General features: G+C 36.2%; 1 long non-coding RNA gene across 1 annotated transcript; it reads left to right on the forward strand.

Annotated features, from left to right (window-relative positions):
• The first annotated feature begins 8,533 nt into the window (after positions 1-8,533).
• On the forward strand, positions 8,534-10,921 carry LOC113098349 (uncharacterized). Its single transcript, XR_003288995.1, has 4 exons — positions 8,534-8,671; positions 9,017-9,165; positions 9,507-9,599; positions 10,843-10,921. It is a non-coding gene; the product is annotated as an uncharacterized LOC113098349 (long non-coding RNA).
• Positions 10,922-24,058: the final 13,137 nt, after the last annotated feature.

Here is a 24,058-nt window from a genome sequence, read left to right on the forward strand (position 1 = left end):
GCTCCGAAGTCCCGATCTGAAAACTTCGACCAAAGAATGTAAAAAATAACTCTATTTCTCTAATAACTCTACAATTCTATGAAAGACTCATTTCACGTATCTAAAAATAAATCGCTATAGTAAAAGAGAAATAATAAGAGGAGTGAAGTTTCCTACCGTTCTGCTGTGTTTGGTCCTCACTCGGTCTGACCCGTGGAGCGTCTCCGCCCCTCACACACGCGTTTACAGCGCTAAATTAATCATCTTTGCTAATTATTATACATTTACTTCCTTGTCAGCTTCAGGTACTTCATTTATTATTGTTCAATGAACTGTTTGAAACAAAAAAGGTTGTATTTCAGTAATAATTCAAAATTATCAAAATAAAATTTATAAAATAATGGTTTATATTTTAATAACCTTTACAATATAATTTATTTCTGTGATGTGCAGCTGTATTTTCAGCATCATTCTTCCAGTCTTCAGTGTCACATGATCTTTAGAAATCATGAAAATATCATGATTTATTATTAGAACTATTAATAGTTGTGCTACCAAATATTATTTTGGAATCTGCGATATTTTTTTAAGGATTCTTCGATGTATTATTTTTTTTTTAAAGAACAGCATTTATTCAAAATATAAATCTCTTCTAACAATATTAATATCACTTCTTATCAATTCAACACATCCTGAATAAAAGATTCTAAAATCTAATAAAGAATAGAATTTCTTATAAAAAAAGAAAGGATAAAAATGTACTGACCCCAAACTATTGAACTGTAGTGAATATTGTTAGAAAATATTTATATTTTAAATAAATGCTCTTCTTTTTAATTTTTTATTCATCAAAGAATACTGAAAAATGTATCACAGATTCCAAAATAATATTTATCAGCAAAACTGTTGATAACTCTAATAATAAATCATCATATTATTCTGATTTCTGAAGATCATGTGACACTGAAGACTGGAGGAAAGATGCTGAAAATACAGCTGCACATCACATGAATAAATTACACCTTCATGTATATTAAAATAGAATATTGTTAATAATATTTCACAATATTACATGTTTTCCAGTATTTTTGATCAAATAAATGCTGTCTTGATGAGTAAAATAAATTCCTGTAAAAAAACATTAAAAATCATTCTGAACTCTGACCGGTAGTGTGTGTATGTGTGTGTGTGTTTATATATATAAGCCCACTAACACACTAGGCAAGGCAAGTTTATTTATATTTCATACACAATGGTAATTCAAAGTGCTTTACATAAAAGAAAGTAAAGTAATCATAAAGAAAAATTATAACAAAAATATAACAAGCAATTTTAAAACGTTTATAATGATTAAAAAATTTACTTAATTAAAATGAATTTAAAAACAGCTACAAAATTATTTCACATTAAAAAAAAAACAGTGAAAATATAGTGCAATCAGTTCGGACATTGCACAGTGCTCATTTAATAAATGCACAGCTAAACAGATGAGTTTTAAGTCTAGATGTAAATGTGACTAGTGTTTTACATCTGATCTCTTCTGGAAGCTGATTCCAACTGCGAGCGGCATAGAAACTAAAAGCAGATTCCCCTTGTTTTGTGTGAACCCTTGGTATTTCTAACTGCATTACTTGAGGATGTGATAATCGCCTTCCTGATATTGATGATCTTCTCAGAAAAGAAGGATGCAAACTCATTGCATTTGCTGTCCGAGAGCATTTCACTGGGAATCTGACTTCAGTCTATGTCTCGTAACTTTTAACGCTCCTCTGTGCAGTGCAGATCTGAATCAACCGAGGGCGCGAACATGCTCCGAAGTCCCGATCTGAATCAACCGAGTCTTGAACATGCTCCGAAGTGCCGATCTGAATCAACCGAGTCGCGAACATGCTCCGAAGTGCCGATCTGAATCAACCAAGTCGCGAACAGGCTCAGAAGTCCAAAAACTTCGACCAAAGAATGTAAAAAATAACTGTCTTTCTCTAATAACTCTACAATTCTATGAAAGACTCAGATCACGTATCTAAAAATAAATCGCTATAGTAAAAGAGAAATAATAAGAGGAGTGAAGTTTCCTACCGCTCTGCTGTGTTTGGTCCTCACTCCCGTCTGACGCTCCGCGGCGCGTCTCCGCCCCTCACACGCGCGTTTACAGCTCTAAATTAATCATCTTTGATTAATCATTTATTATTGTTCAATTAACTGTTTGAAACAAAAAAGTTTGTATAGTAGCATGGAAATTCAGACCAAAATCTGAAGGATCTATATGACAATGAATGAACGACTTGATTTAGACTTGGGTTTTTATCTAAAAGAGGAACAGAAGAAAGCGCTGAAATTTGCTGTTTTGTCGACCGTATACGGCAAGAGTCAGTTAGCTCCAATGATCTATACCCTATAGAATGGCATTCTATCGTAGAATGTTAGCTCCAATTGTCTATCTATATAGAATGTCATTATATAATTTTGTTTTTTATTTTTACCTGTCTTGATTCCTAATACACAACAGATGACGATTGTTAGGTTAAACATTCAGAATACGATTCCATATAAGGTTAGTATAGCCTAGTTCAGCACTTGGACAGCGACTCAAGTAGCCCCCCAGCCAACATGTCCATGCCCCACATGGGATTTATCTGGGCTATGTGGGTGCCAACTGGGCATGGGCTCAGAGTGGGCACTTTGATGGGCTGAATGTGGGCCCCAGCTTGGATACAGGTATGGGCCCCAGTTAGGCTGCCCATTATTGTTAATTTGTGGGTCCCAGATGGGCCACATTTGGGCTATATTAGGATATATTTATAGTTACATTTAATGTTTTTTTTTTTTTTGTTTTTTTTTTTTGCAGTTTATTTATTTATATACAGTTATGGGTAGCTACACAGTCTTAACAATTACATTTATTTAATTGTATTTCATGTTTTATATCATTTAGAGTTATATCATAATGTAACCAATATAAGATTATTTATTTTATGAATAATGCTATTTTATTTTATTTATAACTATCTCAAAGGGGTTTTCTTATAATCTAAAAGCACTTGTGTTATGCGATGATTGGCGTGGTTGTCTTCCCGCCCCTTCTCATTCAAAAAAAAAAAAAACGGTTGCTACTCTCCACTTCAACACGGTCAGCGTCTGCGTGTCAATGGACAAACTCTCTAAACTGTCAATGTAAGATAATTATATTTCACTTCCTATTAGCCGAATTACTGCTGCTGCTATATAATTGGATGTACTTTTTTTCTTTTCTTTTTTATATTTGAAAATACAGTAATGGCAGAGTCACTAATGAAACTTAACGAAGCCAGTCGGATTGAACTGTCGTAGCTGAAGGGTTAACGTTAACGTTGTATAAAAAATTAAAAGGTTGGCAGTTTACTTAGCAAACGTAGGATGTTTTATTTGTAAATTCATTGGGCAGAGGCTTTTGAAACAAGTTTCAATGCTTTTGAATGTTTCTGCGTGTAATGCAAACGCCCTTAAGCGATTTCACTTCCATAAAAACGCTTTTAATGTGAGCATACAGCGCACACAGCCACGTCTGCTTCATAATAGATTAAAATGCTATCTTTATGGGAAAACGTGTCGGATGTGCCAGTGGAAAATAAATGGTGTAAATATAAAAGTTTGAAGAGTTAATGTGCTTAATTAGGGAACACATATCAGCTGTGTCTCATTTAGAAGGATGCGATACTCAGGGGGTCATCTCAAAACATTTCCCGCCTGCCTCACGATGGTCAGCTGGTCAGCATGCGGGACTGCAGGAGGGAAATGCTGGTCACCATGGCTTAATTGATAAAACAAACGAGACGACTCCAGGTGTTTTAAAGACACTTACTTTATTTGGTCACCGAACGGGCCTTGATAGAGATTTAATCTCCGTCATGTTGCCAGAACCAGATTTTATGATCATTTTGGAGAGCATAAAATGTATAGGTTACAGAATGAAATATGCCAACTCTGGTCACGAAGAATGCTATGCTATTTCATTCAGTTTGGTAGTAAACCTTTTACAAAAATCCTGATAAAAACATACCTGAGAGCAAATTCTTATCCATATAGCAATGCTTTTTAATGAACGTTATTACAGTAAAAACATTGTTGCATGAATAATACATTTATCCACACCTAACATGTAGTAAAGTATCAACAAATTGGGATAAACTAAAATAATGTCTGATTTATTAATGTCCATCCCTCCAAAACAGACAGCACAGAGAGTGTAATGAGTTGCACTTTAGGTGTTAACAAACATCTCCTCGTGCGATAGCATGGCACCATGACAGATTTATTGTGAAGATGAAAACCCACAAGAGTGTGGTAAGTTAACTTTAACTTTATACCTTTTATTCTGATGATGTTTGCTAGATATAAAGCTACATTGTTTTTATAAAAATATAGTGTGAGTGAACTCTGTCAAGCTGTGCTAACTGTCCTTTTCCTCCCGCAGCGCGGCTGTCAGACCAGAGAGAGACTCGTCGAATAGTCCTTTTACTGCTCACTTTCACAGTAAACTAGTATTTTCCTCCCACAGTGGCACCAGCAGACCAATAGGGAGACTCGTGAAGACCTAAAAGTGGTACGAGTACATTAGGTACAGGTAGGTGAACTTTAAAACACTTGGAGTCATCTCATTTGTTTTATCAGTTAAGCCGTGCTAACTATCTTTTCCCTCCCGCAGTGGAGCTGACTGACCGGCTGACCATCGAGAAGCAGACGAGAAGAGTCGTGCCATAAAGAAGACCACTTTATATGTTTCGAGATAATATCTGTTCTCTCAATATTTTTGTATAGTCTTACTAATTAAGTACATGAACTCTTCAAACTTTTATTTTTATATTTACACTATTTATTATCCACAGGAAAAATGTGTTATCTATGATTTTACTTGTAGGCTATATGTATGTTCATTGATGAAATATGGTTAATATTCTGGTAATTATGTGTTGTTAAAGTTCAGCTCTGAAAAATAAAAGATGAATCATGAATAAAGCTGTGTGTGTTAAGCAATAACTTGTTACTGAATATAGAACAAAATAATAAAATAATAGTACTTTTAAAATTACATTTCTAAACTGAATAGTGTCACTTTTAACTTGTTCATATTACCTTTAGTAGTATAACTTGGGCAAAAATATGAAGTACTGGCACAACTTAATTATAACCACGCATGCTTTTTAATGCTTTTGTAAAGGTTTTAGTAGTATTTTAAAATAATTGGCTTTTCTGTTTTTCTTTCTTTACTCTTTTTTTTTTTAGGTATGAAGCTGAGAAGTCTGCACAGGCCCAGGAATAATACCATTTCATCCTGTTCTGTTCAAGTATTTTTGTATTAACACTTTCCTGTTCTTTGTGTTGCAGAGCAGTAAATGTGGAGATGGTACAGGAGCACGATTACAACAGCCGTCCAGTCCCAGGTGAGTGTAATGTGTTAACTAAAACGATAACTTATATTAAAAGCTTATCGGCAACTATAGACATTAATCAAATATAGTATGTTTTATTTGTATTGTTAGATGTAACGTTATACATTTAATGTAGCACGTGGTAGCAGTTATGCTAACAGTCGAGCAGGTTAGTGAAGCGGTGTTTTTATACTTTTGCAATCATCCTTTTATACTGCTCTCTTTCTGGCTTAAGTCACACAAAATTAACAAAGACGTTTAAAGTTATCAATAAAATCCACAACAATGTAGGAAATACGAGCAGTTGAACAAACATCTGTTGGACAAGCAGAATTCAAATTATTTTATAATGGTTCGTAGGTTATTTAACTTTGAATTGATGTTCTAAGTAACTGGTATATTATTGCATAAATGTGATAGTAACTTTTCAAATTAATGAGTTGTTTTTATTAAAGTGTTATGTTTAACACAAAATAATACATGTATTGTTGTTTGCTTTATGTTAATTAAGTGCTCTTGCTGAGGCATAGGAAAAATAAAGCTGGAGCTGGAAAAAACACCTGTTAGTGACATCAGCATCATCTACACACCTGCTAGTGACATCAGCATCATCTACACACCTGCTAGTGACATCAGCATCATCTACACACCTGCTAGTGACATCAGCATCATCTACACACCTGCTAGTGACATCAGCATCATCTACACACCTGTTAGTGACATCAGCATCATCTACACACCTGCTAGTGACATCAGCATCGTCTACTCACCTGCTAGTGACATCAGCATCGTCTACTCACCTGCTAGTGACATCAGCACCATCTACTCACCTGCTAGTGACATCAGCATCATCTACACACCTGCTAGTGACATCAGCATCATCTACACACCTGTTAGTGACATCAGCATCATCTACTCACCTGCTAGTGACGTCATCATCATCTACACACCTGTTAGTGACATCAGCATCATCTACACACCTGCTAGTGACATCAGCACCATCTACTCACCTACTAGTGACATCAGCATCTTCTACACACCTGCTAGTGACATCAGCATCATCTACACACCTGTTAGTGACATCAGCACCATCTACACACCTGCTAGTGACATCAGCACCATCTACTCACCTGTTAGTGACATCAGCACCATCTACACACCTGCTAGTGACATCAGCACCATCTACTCACCTGTTAGTGACATCAGCACCATCTACACACCTGCTAGTGACATCAGCATCATCTACACACCTGCTAGTGACATCAGCACCATCTACTCACCTGTTAGTGACATCAGCACCATCTACTCACCTGTTAGTGACATCAGCACCATCTACACACCTGCTAGTGACATCAGCATCATCTACACACCTGTTAGTGACATCAGCACCATCTACTCACCTGTTAGTGACATCAGCACCATCTACACACCTGCTAGTGACATCAGCATCATCTACACACCTGTTAGTGACATCAGCACCATCTACTCACCTGTTAGTGACATCAGCATCATCTACACACCTGCTAGTGACATCAGCATCATCTACACACCTGCTAGTGACATCAACATCATCTACACACCTGTTAGTGACATCAGCACCATCTACTCACCTGTTAGTGACATCAGCATCATCTACACACCTGCTAGTGAAATCAGCATCATCTACACACCTGCTAGTGACATCAACATCATCTACACACCTGTTAGTGACATCAGCACCATCTACTCACCTGTTAGTGACATCAGCACCATCTACTCACCTGCTAGTGACATCAGCATCATCTACACACCTGTTAGTGACATCAGCACCATCTACTCACCTGTTAGTGACATCAGCACCATCTACTCACCTGCTAGTGACATCAGCATCATCTACACACCTGTTAGTGACATCAGCACCATCTACTCACCTGTTAGTGACATCAGCACCATCTACTCACCTGCTAGTGACATCAGCATTATCTACTCACCTGCTAGTGACATCAGCACCATCTACACACCTGCTAGTGACATCAACATCATCTACACACCTGTTAGTGACATCAGCACCATCTACACACCTGCTAGTGACATCAGCATCATCTACACACCTGTTAGTGACATCAGCACCATCTACTCACCTGCTAGTGACATCAGCATCATCTACACACCTGCTAGTGACATCAGCATCATATACTCACCTGCTAGTGACATCAGCATCATCTACACACCTGCTAGTGACATCAGCATCATCTACACACCTGCTAGTGACATCAGCACCATCTACTCACCTGCTAGTGACATCAGCACCATCTACTCACCTGCTAGTGACATCAGCATCATCTACACACCTGCTAGTGACATCAGCACCATCTACTCACATGCTAGTGACATCAGCATCATCTACACACCTGCTAGTGACAGCATGCTCCTCTTCACCTGCTAGTAACTTGTCTGATTTGTGATAAGCAAATTTTTCTATCTTCTAGTAAGTTTAAGCTTTTGTGACCTTCTCAGCTAGGGTTTTAACCAACATTATACATATAATCTTTCACATACTTCTTAGTGTGCTTTTTTTTTTTTTTTTTTTTTTTTTTTTTTTTTTTTTTTTGCTGAATTTAATGCTTAGATTGTAGGGGAAAAATTTAAGTCAGAAATGTTTTATAAAAATATAACTCTTTCACATCAGCAATCACCAACCCCTCCTGACATATCTTTCCAGTTTGGGGTAGATAACAATATTTATATATATATATATATATATATATATATATATATATATATATATAGAGAGAGAGAGAGAGAGAGAGAGAGAGAGAGAGAGAGAGAGAGAGAGAGAGAGAGAGAGAGAGAGAGAGAGAGAGAGAGAGAGAGAGAGAGAGAGAGAGAGAGAGAGATAATTCTTTGATAAATAGAAATATCTTCTTGACACTAACTTTTGATTAATTTAATGTGTCCTTGCTGAATAAAAGTAAGAATTTCTTTTTAAAAATGTTTTAGAGCTGTTTTTTAACATTCATATTTATCAGAAATGTTTCTTTGGCAAAAAGTAGCATATTATAATGATTTCTGGAGGATCATATGACGCTAAAAACTGAAGTAATGATGCTGAAAAATCAGCTTTGATCATAGCAATCAACTGACCCTTCACAAAAAACCAACCTCCTTAAAAACTGTAGCTATGTCTGACACGCCATGCTGCTCTCACAGTACACACCTTGTTCTCACACAGCGAATAATACATCGTGGACCAAAGAGGAAACTGACAACACACAGACAGAAGAAGACAGAGAAGGTCACTTCTGGTATGAAACAAGTGTTCAGCTTTTAAATTTGGCCCCTTTTTTTTTTCAGAAATTCAAACAATAAATGTTGTTTTGTGCTGTTTTAATGTGTTACAGATCACTGTAGTGCTTCAGTTCAAGCAGCACACATGAACCGATTGATTCATATTTAATTGAAGCACAAAATAAAAGATGTCACGTCTTTATACAAAATTTTCAAGTTTAAGTCCACCGAAGTTAATCTACTCCCCTGTCTACTGTATTTTCTGCACCATAAGGCGCAGTCTCAAAACTGAGTTTAGTTGAATTTTAATCTACTATTGAACAATACACTCACATTATTTTTTAATCAATCTTCTTCCACAGATCCATCAAAGTCCTCATCTTCTGTGTCTGAGTTGAACAGCTTTCTTCTTCTAACATGCCGGGTTCCCTCTCATCATGGTTGATCACTGCCAGTGTACGTAGTGTACGTATTACATCCCTGTGTCAGCGGGATATGGTCTGACAGTCAGGTAAACGGAGCGCTTACCAAAGTCACACAACATTGTGTCAGATTTTGGAACTCAGTGTACACATAAGGCACACCGGATTATCAGGTGCACGCCCGATTTTTGAGAAAATGAAAGGCTCTTAGATGCACATTATATTGCAGAAAATATGGTACTATATTGTCAGGCAAGATGGCAGTATTGGCGTTATGATGACTCACCGTGAACATTAAATTACATTTTAACATGTATTCACAAAGAAAACATCTCATGTTTCACTTCTGTTAAATGTGATGAAATAATCTTTTGTGTGAAATATAAACAACTATGCCAATCTTTCTCCTTTTGTTTTCCTGTTTCTCCAGCCTCACGTGTGGAGACTTCAGAAGATACCAGACCTCACAAAGATTTCAGAAAGCTGCTAAATAATCCTTATATTGTAATCATTGCCCTAAAAGGTAAGTTTTCAGGCTGATTTAAGGTGTGCTCCTATGTTTTCTGCTTGTACACCTATGTATTTATGATACAAATGTAAATGACTGTAAATGAACATAAAAAAATGTTGCATGCCTTTCTCATACGCGCTCGCCTGTTAGCAATGCTAATTTTATTTAAGAATGTTATTACTGAGATCATTAAAGTAATTGTGACGAGTGTGGTGGGGCCGAGAGCCTTGGGAACGGAGCGAGGCCGGTGGAGTGATTGGGAAATGAGTAGGGATGGGGATCGAAAACCGGTTCCATTTTAGAACCGGTAACAAATTTCCAAGAACCGGGTATTAGATAAGAAGTGTGCATTTCGATTCTGCTTAACGATTCCAGCGTTCGAATTCCAATTTGATTAAAAATGATTAAGTGCAGGAATGGAAATAATTAGCGCCCTGTTTGTGTGGAGCACATGAAGCGTAAGTGCGTGCACAGAGAGCAGCGGTAGGTTCCCGGTTTGTGTCCGTTTTTGGACTGTTCTGTGTATATCCACTGTAGAAAATGTTTTTCAGAGTCGAAACTGACTTCTTTCATATTTGTCGACCAATATACAGAAAAATACATCAGTATAACATAATAAACACAACCGTTTTCGTCTTATGTGAATGTGAACAGATGGAAAAAAAAAACACACATGTACAGTGTTTTTGCTTAATAAAAAGAAAACTATGCAGTGTTTTTAAACTTTTAATTACAGTTTTTGTACCTAAAATGTTGTTTAGTTGTATTTATTTATGATATTGCTTATTGATTTGTTTGTTCCTATTTTATTACTGACTGTTTACTTGTCTTTAACACTTTAATATTTGAAATTTATATTAATCTAGTTGTTTTTGCTATGGTATTTTTTTAAAGCACAGGCAAAATTCCTCTTGCAGTGTTTTGTAGGCTGCTGATATTTCCTCATGTTATTCAGCTGCAACAGAATGTAAAAAGACACAATACATGTTTGACATCTAAATGTTTGACTTAATTTTTTTTTTAATATTGGAATTTTCTATCTATATTTTGTGTTTGTGCGTGACAGTTGTCTGCGAGGGGCTGGCGCGATGTTTTCTCTTTATTTTATTATTAAATCTTTGTTTGATTGTCCGCCGGTTCCCACCTCCTCCATCCTGAGATTGTGAAGTTTTTATGCCGTTACAGTAATATTGTGACATTATTAAACAATCCTTTATGAAAATACAGTTTCACAGTGTTATCAATGTACTTTCAGGGAGGAACTTGTCAGCAAATCTACTTCACAGCACATCAGTGAAAGCAGTTGACAGTTACAGACGGGTGTTGGATCAGGGTCAGATCTGAATTCTGCAGGTAGGTACAGTATTGTTCAAAATAATAGCAGTACAATGTGACTAACCAGAATAATCAAGGTTTTTAGTATATTTTTTATTGCTACTTGGCAAACAAGTTACCAGTAGGTTCAGTAGATTGTCAGAAAACAAACAAGACCCAGCATTCATGATATGCACGCTCTTAAGGCTGTGCAATTGGGCAATTAGTTGAAAGCGGTGTGTTCAAAAAAATAGCAGTGTCTACCTTTGACTGTACAAACTCAAAACTATTTTGTACAAACATTTTTTTTTTCTGGGATTTAGCAATCCTGTGAATCACTAAACTAATATTTAGTTGTATGACCACAGTTTTTTAAAACTGCTTGACATCTGTGTGGCATGGAGTCAACCAACTTGTGGCACCTCTTAGCTGTTATTCCACTCCATGATTCTTTAACAACATTCCACAATTCATTCACATTTCTTGGTTTTGCTTCAGAAACAGCATTTTTGATATCACCCCCATTTGATATCATTGGGCTGGCCACTCCATAACATTAATTTTGTTGGTTTGGAACCAAGACTTTGCCCGTTTACTAGTGTGTTTTGGGTCATTGTCTTGTTGAAACAACCATTTCAAAGGCATGTCCTCTTCAGCATAGGGCAACATGACCTCTTCAAGTATTTTAACATATGCAAACTGATCCATGATCCCTGGTATGCGATAAATAGGCCCAACACCATAGTAGGAGAAACATGCCCATATCATGATGCTTGCACCTCCATGCTTCACTGTCTTCACTGTGTACTGTGGCTTGAATTCAGAGTTTGGGGGTTGTCTCACAAACTGCCTGTGGCCCTTGGACCCACAAAGAACAATTTTACTCTCATCAGTCCACAAAATGTTCCTCCATTTCTCTTTAGGCCAGTTGATGTGTTCTTTGGCAAATTGTAACCTCTTCTGCACATGCCTTTTTTTTAACAGAAGGACTTTGCGGGGGATTCTTGAAAATAGATTAGCTTCACACAGACGTCTTCTAACTGTCACAGTACTTACAGGTAACTCCAGACTGTCTTTGATCATCCTGGAGGTGATCATTGGCTGAGCCTTTGCCATTCTCTTCTATCCATTTTGATGGTTGTCTTCCGTTTTCTTCCACGTCTCTCTGGTTTTGCTCTCCATTTTAAGGCATTGGAGATCATTTTAGCTGAACAGCCTATCATTTTTTGCACCTCTTTATAGGTTTTCCCCTCTCTAATCAACTTTTTAATCAAAGTACGCTGTTCTTCTGAACAATGTCTTGAACGACCCATTTTCCTCAGCTTTCAAATGCATGTTCAACAAGTGTTGGCTTCATCCTTAAATAGGGGCCACCTGATTCACACCTGTTTCTTCACAAAATTGATGACCTCAGTGATTGAATGCCACACTGCTATTTTTTTGAACACACCCCTTTCAACTAATTCAACTAATTGCCCAATTGCACAGCCTTAAGAGCGTGCATATCATGAATGCTGGGTCTCATTTGTTTTCTGAGAATCTACTGAACCTACTGGTAACTTGTTTGCTACGTAGCAATAAAAAAATATACGAAAAACCTTGATTGTTCTGGTTAGTCACATTGTACTGCTATTATTTTGAACAATACTGTATAATAACGTTCCCAATGTGGTTATTATATGGTGACACAACAACGTTACAAAATATGACAAATTAATGAACGCAAAGATGTATTAAATCTACATCTAATTCATGAAAATATTAAATAATAATAGAATAAGTATTAAACTTATATGTTAAATAATAACACTAACATGCTAGCCAATTTATTAGGTCCTCTGCTAATTTTGGTGGTAGGATTTAATATTTGTTACTTCAAAATAAAAACTATGACTTTTACTCTACAGATCTAAAATCCTTGATGTGTCCATAAATCCCTTATTAACAAATAGACATACAAAACAATAGATTTACATTGGAAAATTGTGGAGTTTTGCGGAGCTCTGACACTCTCTAATAGCACCCGCTTCTAAGTCGTGCGTTAAATTTTAATTTATCAAGTGCATTTACGACTAATATAGTCTAAAAATACTATAATAATAATAAAAAACATCCCTGCAGAATGGTGAACACATTTACCATTTATTGTTTTCTATATAAATGTCTTGTATAAATGTCTATAGACGGTTTCAACGGCATCAACATAAACAAACGTTAATGCGCGTGAGCGCTTTTGTGGACCTAACTTAACTTCCGGTAGACTCCAAATAGAATCAATAACAACAGCCAAGTCCCTCTAGAGTAGATATTTTTTGATAACAAACAAAATGTGTTTTCTGTGTGGATCAGGCGGACTTAATGAAAATGCTAATTCATTATTTGCCAGCAGGAGATGTTTTAAAGCATAGACATAAAGCGCGAGAAATAGAGGTTTCCAACAAACAAAGCAGAGCTGGTACGCTCACACGCTGCTTTATCACGCATATAATTATGCATGCAAGTCTTCTTTCAGAAAATACAGCGATATAAAAACACCCGTGCCTCGTTTTGATATTTAAACATAAATGTAAGTCCACACAAAAAAATTTTTTGGCTTCATAATCTTTAATCAAAATCTGAAAATGCCCCTCCCCTCTGCATTGGAGGACCTTTATGGAGTGAGTTTTGGTTCTTTATTACATGCGAGAAAATAAAAGATCTGAGAGAAAAAAAAAAAGGTTGAGAGAAAAAGTTATCACACTGATAGCAAAAAAACATTTCATGAGAGAAAAAAGAATATTTGAGAGAAAAAGTTTTCATGCCAATAGCAAAAAATAATAATATTGAGACTAAAAAAAGTTTTGAGAGAAAGTATTTTCTCATAGAACATAAAAAATATACATTTGAAATTTTTAAAATTATTTCTGAGAAAAAAAATCTCTCTCAAAATACTTTGAAAAAAACTCTCAAATATATATGTTTTGCTATCAGTGTGAAAATATTTTCTCTAAAAAAAAAAAAAGTGTTTCTCTCGAAACGCTTTTCTTTGCTCTTGATGCAATTTCTTGCTCTCGTGTCAGGATTTTGCTTTCACTGTGAGAATTGTGTCATGGGCGGGGCCACGTTCCTATTGGCCAGTCGGGTGAGCATCGTCTTGTCTTGGGAGTCGAACTGAATCATTACACCACTGTTCGGTTCACCTGCATAGATGCCGCCTAAGATTGAGATGCATTGTGATGAATGCACCCAAAAAGGCAACTGGGAGGGGCGCATCACTTACCAACAAGTCCATGACCTCACTTTGAGGAACGATGTCTCATTTAGAGAGCAACACCAGCCAGAACATCATCACGAAAATGCTGTGTCCCCTTTCAGCAAGCTCCAAATTGACATGATCAAGTGTTTCCCTGCTGACTACATGCACCAGTGCTGCCTGGGAGTGATGAGAAAAAGGCTCTTACCATGGTCACAGGGCAAGTCGGGGCATCTGCTATCGCCGGCTCAGCTGAGGGAGGTCAATCAGAGGCTAAGGAACTTGAGAAGTGACATACCCCATATTTTTGCCAGGAAGCCACGCAGTCTGGAGGAATTGGAGAGGTGGAAGGCCACTGAATCCAGGCAGTTTATGCTCTACACTGGCAAAGTTGTTCTCCGGGGAATCCTGCCAGAAACCCTGTACAGTCATTTCATGGCCTTTAGTGTGGCTTTGTGTATACTAGTGTCTCCACATTTAACACAAACCCACAATGTGTATGCCCATGAGCTCCTCACATATTTTGTAGAACAAGGCCGGCACATATATGGGAAAGAATTCCTAGTGTACAATGTGCACTCACTGCTTCACCTCACTGCTGATGCCACCACATATGGATCATTAGACAAATGCAGTGCCTTTGCGTTTGAGAGCTCCATGCACCAGCTGAAGAAGATGGTTAGATCAGGAAACCATGTTCTAGTCCAAGCAGCAAAACAGCTCCAAGAACGATCACAAATTCCTGTACAAACAAGTGAAGAGAAATCAATACAATTGAAACATCCTAATAATGTTTACATTGTTAGCCCAACATCCTGCTGTGAAGTTCTGGAGAGGACCAACTCCGGAAAGCTCTTATGTAGAGTCTTCTCGCACTTAACGTCGTACCTTTACGAGCCATGTGACTCGATGATCTATGGAGCCTGTGTATGTGGTCCATCAAAGATGGAGATCCTGGACAAGACAAACTTGCAAGGAAGGGCAATGATCCTTGAGGACAGGCATGGCCGCAAAGTTGTCTTTTCTCTCCTTCATGACCTTGATTAATGAAATATGGAAATATGTACATAGTATTATTTATTTTTTCTGTCATTGCTTTAATGTCTTAACTTAGATTTCATATACTGTATATTGGCCCTCTTTTCTAAGGAGTGTCTGTTCTTCTGTTTGTAATGTAGGTTGGTTTTTACATAGTTATTTTTGAACAAGAAAATGCAATTGCTGTGGTGCCTGCATTATGGGTAGAGGAGGTGAATGGGGTAAGGGAACATGCGCGCACACACACACACACACACACACACACACACACGTAATACCATAAATAACATATTCCCTGAAATGTTTTAGTTTCTGATTTGGCAAAGCCCTCCCAAAGTCCAGATAAGGAGCTCTGGAAGCGGCACAAAATAAGAATACTCTCCCAGACTGGTGAGAAAACGGAATAAATATATAGTCATATGGAGGTACACTGCCTTTACACAGTAAAATGATTACAAAAACTAAAAGGACAACTCAAATTTACTCTGTCCTTAGACAACTATAAGACAGCCAGAGAACGAGCCAAAAAAGCTGTAGAAAGTTCAAACGTGGACACAGAAGAAGAGGTGCTAAAAGAGCGGGAAAAAAGTACCATCAAAATACTGGAGCGAGAGTTCAGGTAAACACAAGCGATTGCTTTTGTCATGCATTACTCCACTGTTCATGTATAAAAATCATGCCATGCTTACAGAGAAAAGTACTGTATAAAACTAAGCTATATATAAACTATTTCATCCTGAATAAATAGGAGAATGTGAGATTCCTACCAAAAAAAGGAGAAAAATGTCCACATCCTCTCAGAAGCCATCAAGCCTCCCAAAGCCTCCAAGTTGTAAGTAACAGATTGAACTTTTGGTGTCATTTCTTGTGTTGTGTTGATTTGATGGTGGTGCGTCAATTAGTGAACAGGTAAAATAAGTGCGTTGCCAGCTGACGGGAAGAAGCTATTTTGTGTGAAATACAAACAGATTTCTAATATAAAAATCCTATTTTAAAAATGTTTTGAATTTGGTTGGAGTGTCTTATATTGTGTGAGTTGTAGGTTGGTATTTTTTTTCATTGCATTTTGTGTAAAATTCCTTGTGAAAGAACTCAACTCCCCTGAACTGAGTTTATCCCATGCTTTCAATGTCTGTTTTTAGACAAACCACCTCCTGACATCACAGCTCACTCACCTCACTCATCCCTGCCAAATCTTTCAGCTAATAATACTTTTCATGGTATGTATTTTTAATGTTGATATTCTATTCATCTGTTAAGATAAATGTTTTTTTTTAATCTTCAGTAAATTAAGATTATGGCTGCATTTTTTTTTATTGTCTTCTAATCTCAATCTCTGTTACCTTAAATTATACATTCATCTCTGTAAAGCTGCTTTTAAACAATCTGCATCGTTAAAAGTGCTATATAAATGAAGATAACTTGACTTACTATCCAAATTAGACCATAGCTATTGCATCTGGCAATACAGTCATGCCAATGTCTATATTTTATTTCTTGAAGAACCACACATATGCGGGAAAAAGGATGGTATGTTGATATAGCACAGGGGTTGTGTGTCAGCATTTAATCCTGCTCCATGTGCCATTTCAACACTAACATTAGCTTTATTTATCTTTATATGTTGCGTAGATACAGTTTTTGAGCCTGATGGGAGGTAGCAACATTGGAGACGCTGTGAGGAGAATCCTTCGGAAAATAGCCACCATTGAGGCCTGGTCAAATTACAGCCTTAAAGGCCGAAAAGGAAAACTGAACTTCATTGGGACAGCCTTCCACCATATTGTTTTAAGTATGCTTTTTAAAACTTCTCTCTTCTTTTCACTTCATCATGCAACTTTTTAAAGAGCAAATGATAAACAGAAACATGTCTGTACTGTCCCTGTACCTTCGAATAATTTGTTTTCTCGTTTTTGACTTCTAAACGAAAATAAAAACCAAGTATAAAAAAATCACACTGTAAAAAATGTACTGTAGAATTTACAGGATTTTACTGGCAAAAAAGTTGCAAATAAAATCCTGTAAAAATGATGTTAATTGCTGTAAAATGGATTACAGGAAATTACTGCAAAGCAAATTACAGTTAATTGCTGTACACTATAAAAAATAAAATAAAAGTAGTAGTAAAAAAGAGCAGTGTTCATCATTTATGCTGCGGCACCCGGGGAGCAGTTGGTGGTTCAGTGCCTTGCTCAAGGGCAGCTCAGTCGTGTTATCGCCGGCCCATGTTTCGAACCCACAACCCTAGGGTTAGGAGTCAAACTCTCTAACCACTAGGCCACGACTTTATATTATTCAAATAGTCTAAATAAATACAAGACCATAACATGGGTCAAATAACTTTTTTTATTATTGAAAGTTTGTGTCCAAAGCACAGTGTTTGTGAAATACAGTAGTTTGTAGTATTTTTTTGTAGTAACATTGAATTTAACTTGTAGTTTATTTAACAGCAATATTTTGTAATTTCACTAAAGTACAATATTTACCTGGCAAAAAAAAGTTGCCAATAAAATCCTGTAAATACCCCTTAATACAATATGATGTTGTAATAATTTAACAATGAAACCGCTTTAGAATCAGAATCAGAATCAGAATGAGCTTTATTGCCAGGTATGTTTACACATACGAGGAATTTGTTTTCGTGACAGAAGCTCCGCAGTACAACAGAATGACAGAGACAGAACATAAAACGCATAATAAAAGAATAAAAAAATACAAATAAGTAGATAGTGAATGACAATATACAAATGACAATTATAGGCAGGTATATTACAAAATGCAGTTATGTATGTACATGTAAATTATGTGCAAATTTAAGTGTATACTAAGTATGTGTGTTAGATAAATAAAGTGTATGTGTATATAAATATAAAGTGAAGTGTGTTCGCCGTTATTATCAGCTGTTCATAAGATGGATTGCCTGAGGGAAGAAACTGGTCCTGTGTCTGGTCGTTCTAGTGCTCAGTGCTCTGTAGCGTCGCCCAGATGGCAACAGTTCAAAGAGGGAGTGTGCTGGATGTGAGGGGTCCAGAGTGATTTTGACAGCCCTTTTTCTCACTCTGGATAAGTACAGTTCTTGAATAGAAGGGAGGGTTGTACCGATGATTCTCTCAGCAGTCCGGACTACCCTCTGTAGTCTTCTGAGGTCAGATTTAGAAGCTGAGCTTAACCAGACAGTTACTGAAGTGCAGAGGATGGATTTAATGATGGTGGAGTAGAACTGTTTCAGCAGCTCCTGTGGCAGGTTAAACTTCCTCAGCTGGTGAAGGAAGTACAACCTTTGCTGGGCCTTTTTCACGATGGAGTCAATGTGAATGTCCCACTTCAGGTCCTGAGAGATAGTGGTGCCCAGGAACCTGAATGACTCCACTGCAGTCACAGTGCTGTTCATGATGGTGAGTGGGGGGAGTGCAGGGGGGTTTCTCCTGAAGTCCACGATCATCTCCACTGTTTTGAGCGTGTTAAGCTCCAGGTTGTTGAGAGTGCACCAGACAGCCAGCTTTTTTACCTCCTGTCTGTAAGCAGACTCGTCACCGTCCTGAATGAGGCCGATGAGTGTGGTGTCACCTGCAAACTTCAGGAGCTTGACAGAGGGGTCCTTAGATGTGCAATCGTTAGTGTAAAGGGAGAAGAGCAGTGGGGAGAGAACGCAGCCCTGGGGAGCTCCGGTGCTGATTGTACGGGTGCTGGATGTGTATTTACCCAGCCTCACTAGCTGCTGCCTGTCTGTCAGGAAGCTGTTGATCCACTGACAGATGGAGGTGGGTACAGAGAGCTTTACTGTTAAAATTAAAGAATAAGTTCAGATAAATGCTGTTTTTTTTTTTCTTTCATTCATCAAATAACCCTGAAAAAACACAAAAATGTGAAGAAGCACAACTGTTTTCATCACTAATAATCATAAATGTTTTCATATGGTTTTAGTTTTACTTATTCACTTATTCATATTGCTCATAAAGTGTACTTTTGGATGTCAAAACTTTATTAAAATAAATTAAACAAATAAATGTGAATATGAGAATTTAAAAAATAAGAAAATAACAGATGCATTGTGATATAGGTGACAAAATATTTTGAGAAAAAGGATATGAAGTTATTTAATGAGCTTCCTCACTTAACCAGTTATCTGTGCTTCCTCACTGTGACGTACACTTTTCTGTAAACTGAGCCAAATATTTTTCACTGATTTAGGGTAGAGTAAGAATATTTCCTGTATTGTCCAAGTTAGTTCATACTTAGATATAATTTTATATGCAATATTACCTTTTCTTTTCATCATCATATTTAAGAGTTCATGATAATTAATGTTCAACTTAATTTCTCAGTTGATTAATCCATCCACAATTCATAAAACACAACACATGGTACAAGAACTATTGACATCCAAAAGTCATTGAAATCATTTAAAAATCACATCGACAGGTAAAAAAAAAAAGCCTCAGGTCAAATATTCATTTATCACAAATTAACTTTGACAAACACTTCCTGCTCCGAAGTCCCGATCTGAATCAACCGCGATCAGGCTCCGAAGTCCCGATCTGAAAACTTGGACCAAAGAATGTAAAAAATAACTCTATTTCTCTAATAACTCTACAACTCTATGAAAGACTCAGATCACGTATCTAAAAATAAATCGCTATAGTAAAAGAGAAATAAGAAGAGGAGTGAAGTTTCCTACTGTTCTGCTGTGTTTGGTCCTCACTCGCGTCTGACGCTCCGCGTCGCGTCTCCGCCCCTCACACGCGCGTTTACAGCGCTAATTAATCATCTTTGTTAATTATTATACATTTACTTCATTGTCAGCTTCAGGTACTTCATTTATTATTGTTCAATGAACTGTTTGAAACAAAAAAGGTTGTATTTCAGTAATAATTCAAAATTATCAAAATAAAATTTATAAAATAATGGTTTATATTTTAATATCCTTTTTAAAATATAATTTATTTATGTGATGTGCAGCTGTATTTTCAGCATCATTCCTCCAGTCTTCAGTGTCGCATGATGTTTAGAAATCATGAAAATATGATGATTTATTATTAGAACTATTAATAGTTGTGCTACCAAATATTATTTTGGAATCTGCGATACTTTTTTAGGATTCTTCGATGCATAATTTTTTTTAAAGAACATCATTTATTGAAAATATAAATCTCTTCTAACAATATTAATCTTTGATATCACTTCTTATCAATTTAACACATCCTGAATAAAAGATTCTAAAATCTAATAAAGAATACAATTTCTTATAAAAAAAAGAAAGGATAAAAATTTACTGAACCCAAACTATTGAACTGTAGTGAATATTGTTAAAAAATATTTATATTTTAAATAAATGCTCTTCTTTTTAACTTTTCATTCATCAAAGAATCCTGAAAAAAGTATCACAGATTCCTAAATAATATTTATCAGCAAAACTGTTGATAATTCTAATAATAAATCATCATATTATTCTGATTTCTGAAGATCATGTGACACTGAAGACTGGAGGAAAGATGCTGAAAATACAGCTGCACATCCCATGAATAAATTACACCTTCATATATATTAAAATACTAAAATGTTAATAATATTTCACAATATTACATGTTTTCCAGTATTTTTGATCAAATAAATGCTGTCTTGATGAGTAAAATAAATTCCTGTAAAAAAACATTAAAAATCATTCTGATCCAAAACTCTGACCGGTAGTTTGTGTATGTGTGTGTGTGTTTATATATATATATATAAGCCCACTAACACAGTAGGCAAGGAAAGTTTATTTATATTTCATACACAATGGTAATTCAAAGTGCTTTACATAAAAGAAAGTAAAGTAATCATAAAGAAAAATTATAACAAAAATAAAACAAGCAATTTTAAAACTTTTATAATGATTAAAACATTTACTTAATTAAAATGAATTTAAAAACAGTTACAAAATTATTTTACATAAAAAAACAGTGAAAATATAGTGCAATCAGTTCAGACATTGCACAGTGCTCATTCAATAAATGCACAGCTAAACAGATGAGTTTTAAGTCTAGATGTAAATGTGACTAGTGTTTTACATTTGATCTCTTCTGGAAGCCGATTCCAACTGCGAGCGGCATAGAAACTAAAAGCAGATTCCCCTTGTTTTGTGTGTGAACCCTTGGTATTTCTAACTGCATTACTTGAGGATGTGCTAATCGCCTTCCTGATATTGATGATCTTCTCAGAAAAGAAGGATGCAAACTCATTGCATTTGCTGTCGGAGAGCATTTCACTGGGAATCTGTCTTCAGTCTATGTCTCGTAACTTTGAACGCTCCTCTGTGCAGTGCAGATCTGAATCAACAGAGGACGCGAACATGCTCCGAAGTCCCGATCTGAAATCAACCGAGTCGCGAACATGCTCCGAAGTGCCGATCTGAATCAACCGAGTCGCGAACATGCTCCGAAGTGCCGATCTGAATCAAACGAGGGCCCGAACATGATCCGAAGTCCCGATCTGCAATCAACCGAGTCGCGAACATGCTCCGAAGTGCCGATCTGAATCAACTGTGTCGTGAACATGCTCCGAAGTGCCGATCTGAATCAACCTAGGGCGCGAACATGATCCGAAGTCCCCCGATCTGCAATCAACCGAGTCGCGAACATGCTCCGAAGTGCCGATCTGAATCAACCGAGGGCGCGAACATGATCCGAAGTCCCGATCTGAAATCAACCGAGTTGCGAACATGCTACGAAGTGCCGATCTGAATCAACCGAGTCGCAAACAGGCTCCGAAGTGCCAATCTGAATCCACCGAGTCGCGAACAGGCTCCGAAGTGCCGATCCGAATCCACCGAGTGGCGAACAGGCTCCGAAGTGCCGAATCAACCGAGTCGCGAACAGGCTCCGAAGTGCCGATCTGAATCAACCGAGTCGCGAACAGGCTCCCAAGTGCCGATCTGAATCAACCAAGTCGCGAACAGGCTCCGAAGTGCCAATCTGAATCAACCGAGTCGCGAGCAGGCTCCGAAGTGCCGAATCAACCGAGTCGCGAATATGTTGTGAAGTGCCGATCTGAATCAACCGAGTCTCGAACAGGCTCCGAAGTCCCGATCTGAAAACTTCGACCAAAGAATGTAAAAAATAACTCTAATATTTCTCTAATAACTCTACAATTCTATGAAAGACTCAGATCACGTATCTAAAAATAAATCGGTATAGTAAAAGAGAAATAATAAGAGGAGTGAAGTTTCCTACCGTTCTGCTGTGTTTGGTCCTCACTCGGTCTGACCCGTGGAGCGTCTCCACCCCTCACACGCGCGTTTACAGCGCTAAATTAATCATCTTTGCTAATTATTATACATTTACTTCCTTGTCAGCTTCAGGTACTTCATTTATTATTGTTCAATGAACTGTTTGAAACAAAAAAGGTTGTATTTCAGTAATAATTCAAAATTATCAAAATAACATTTATAAAATAATGGTTTATATTTTAATAACCTTTACAATATAATTTATTTCTGTGATGTGCAGCTGTATTTTCAGCATCATTCTTCCAGTCTTCAGTGTCACATGATCTTTAGAAATCATGAAAATATCATGATTTATTATTAGAACTATTAATAGTTGTGCTACCAAATATTATTTTGGAATCTGCGATACTTTTTTAAGGATTCTTCGATGTATTATTTTTTTTAAAGAACAGCATTTATTCAAAATATAAATCTCTTCTAACAATATTAATCTTTGATATCACTTCTTATCAATTTAACACATCCTGAATAAAAGATTCTAAAATCTAATAAAGAATAGAATTTCTTATAAAAAAAGAAAGGATAAAAATTTACTGACCCCAAACTATTGAACTGTAGTGAATATTGTTAGAAAATATTTATATTTTAAATAAATGCTCTTCTTTTTAATTTTTTATTCATCAAAGAATCCTGAAAAATGTATCACAGATTCCAAAATAATATTTATCAGCAAAACTGTTGATAACTCTAATAATAAATCATCATATTATTCAGATTTCTGAAGATCATGTGACACTGAAGACTGGAGGAAAGATGCTGAAAATACAGCTGCACATCACATGAATAAATTACACCTTCATGTATATTAAAATAGAATATTGTTAATAATATTTCACAATATTACATGTTTTCCAGTATTTTTGATCAAATAAATGCTGTCTTGATGAGTAAAATAAATTCCTGTAAAAAAACATTAAAAATCATTCTGATCCCAAACTCTGACCGGTAGTGTGTGTAGGCTATGTGTGTGTGTTTATATATATATATATATATATATATATATATATATATATATATATACATATATATATATATATATATATATATATATATATATATATATATATATATATATACATATATATATATATATATATATATATATATATATATATATATATATATATATATTTATAAGCCCACTAACACACTAGGCAAGGCAAGTTTATTTATATTTCATACACAATGGTAATTCAAAGTGCTTTACATAAAAGAAAGTAAAGTAATCATAAAGAAAAATAATAACAAAAATATAACAAGCAATTTTAAAACGTTTATAATGATTAAAAAATGTACTTAATTAAAATGAATTTAAAAACAGTTACAAAATTATTTCAAATAAAAAAAAACAGTGAAAATATAGTGCAATCAGTTCGGACATTGCACAGTGCTCATTCAATAAATGCACAGCTAAACAGATGAGTTTTAAGTCTAGATGTAAATGTGACTAGTGTTTTACATCTGATCTCTTCTGGAAGCTGATTCCAACTGCGAGCGGCATAGAAACTAAAAGCAGATTCCCCTTGTTTTGTGTGAACCCTTGGTATTTCTAACTGCATTACTTGAGGATGTGCTAATCGCCTTCCTGATATTGATGATCTTCTCAGAAAAGAAGGATGCAAA

This window comes from Carassius auratus, unplaced genomic scaffold, assembly GCF_003368295.1.
Source record: "Carassius auratus strain Wakin unplaced genomic scaffold, ASM336829v1 scaf_tig00216531, whole genome shotgun sequence".
NCBI classification, from domain to species: domain Eukaryota; kingdom Metazoa; phylum Chordata; class Actinopteri; order Cypriniformes; family Cyprinidae; genus Carassius; species Carassius auratus.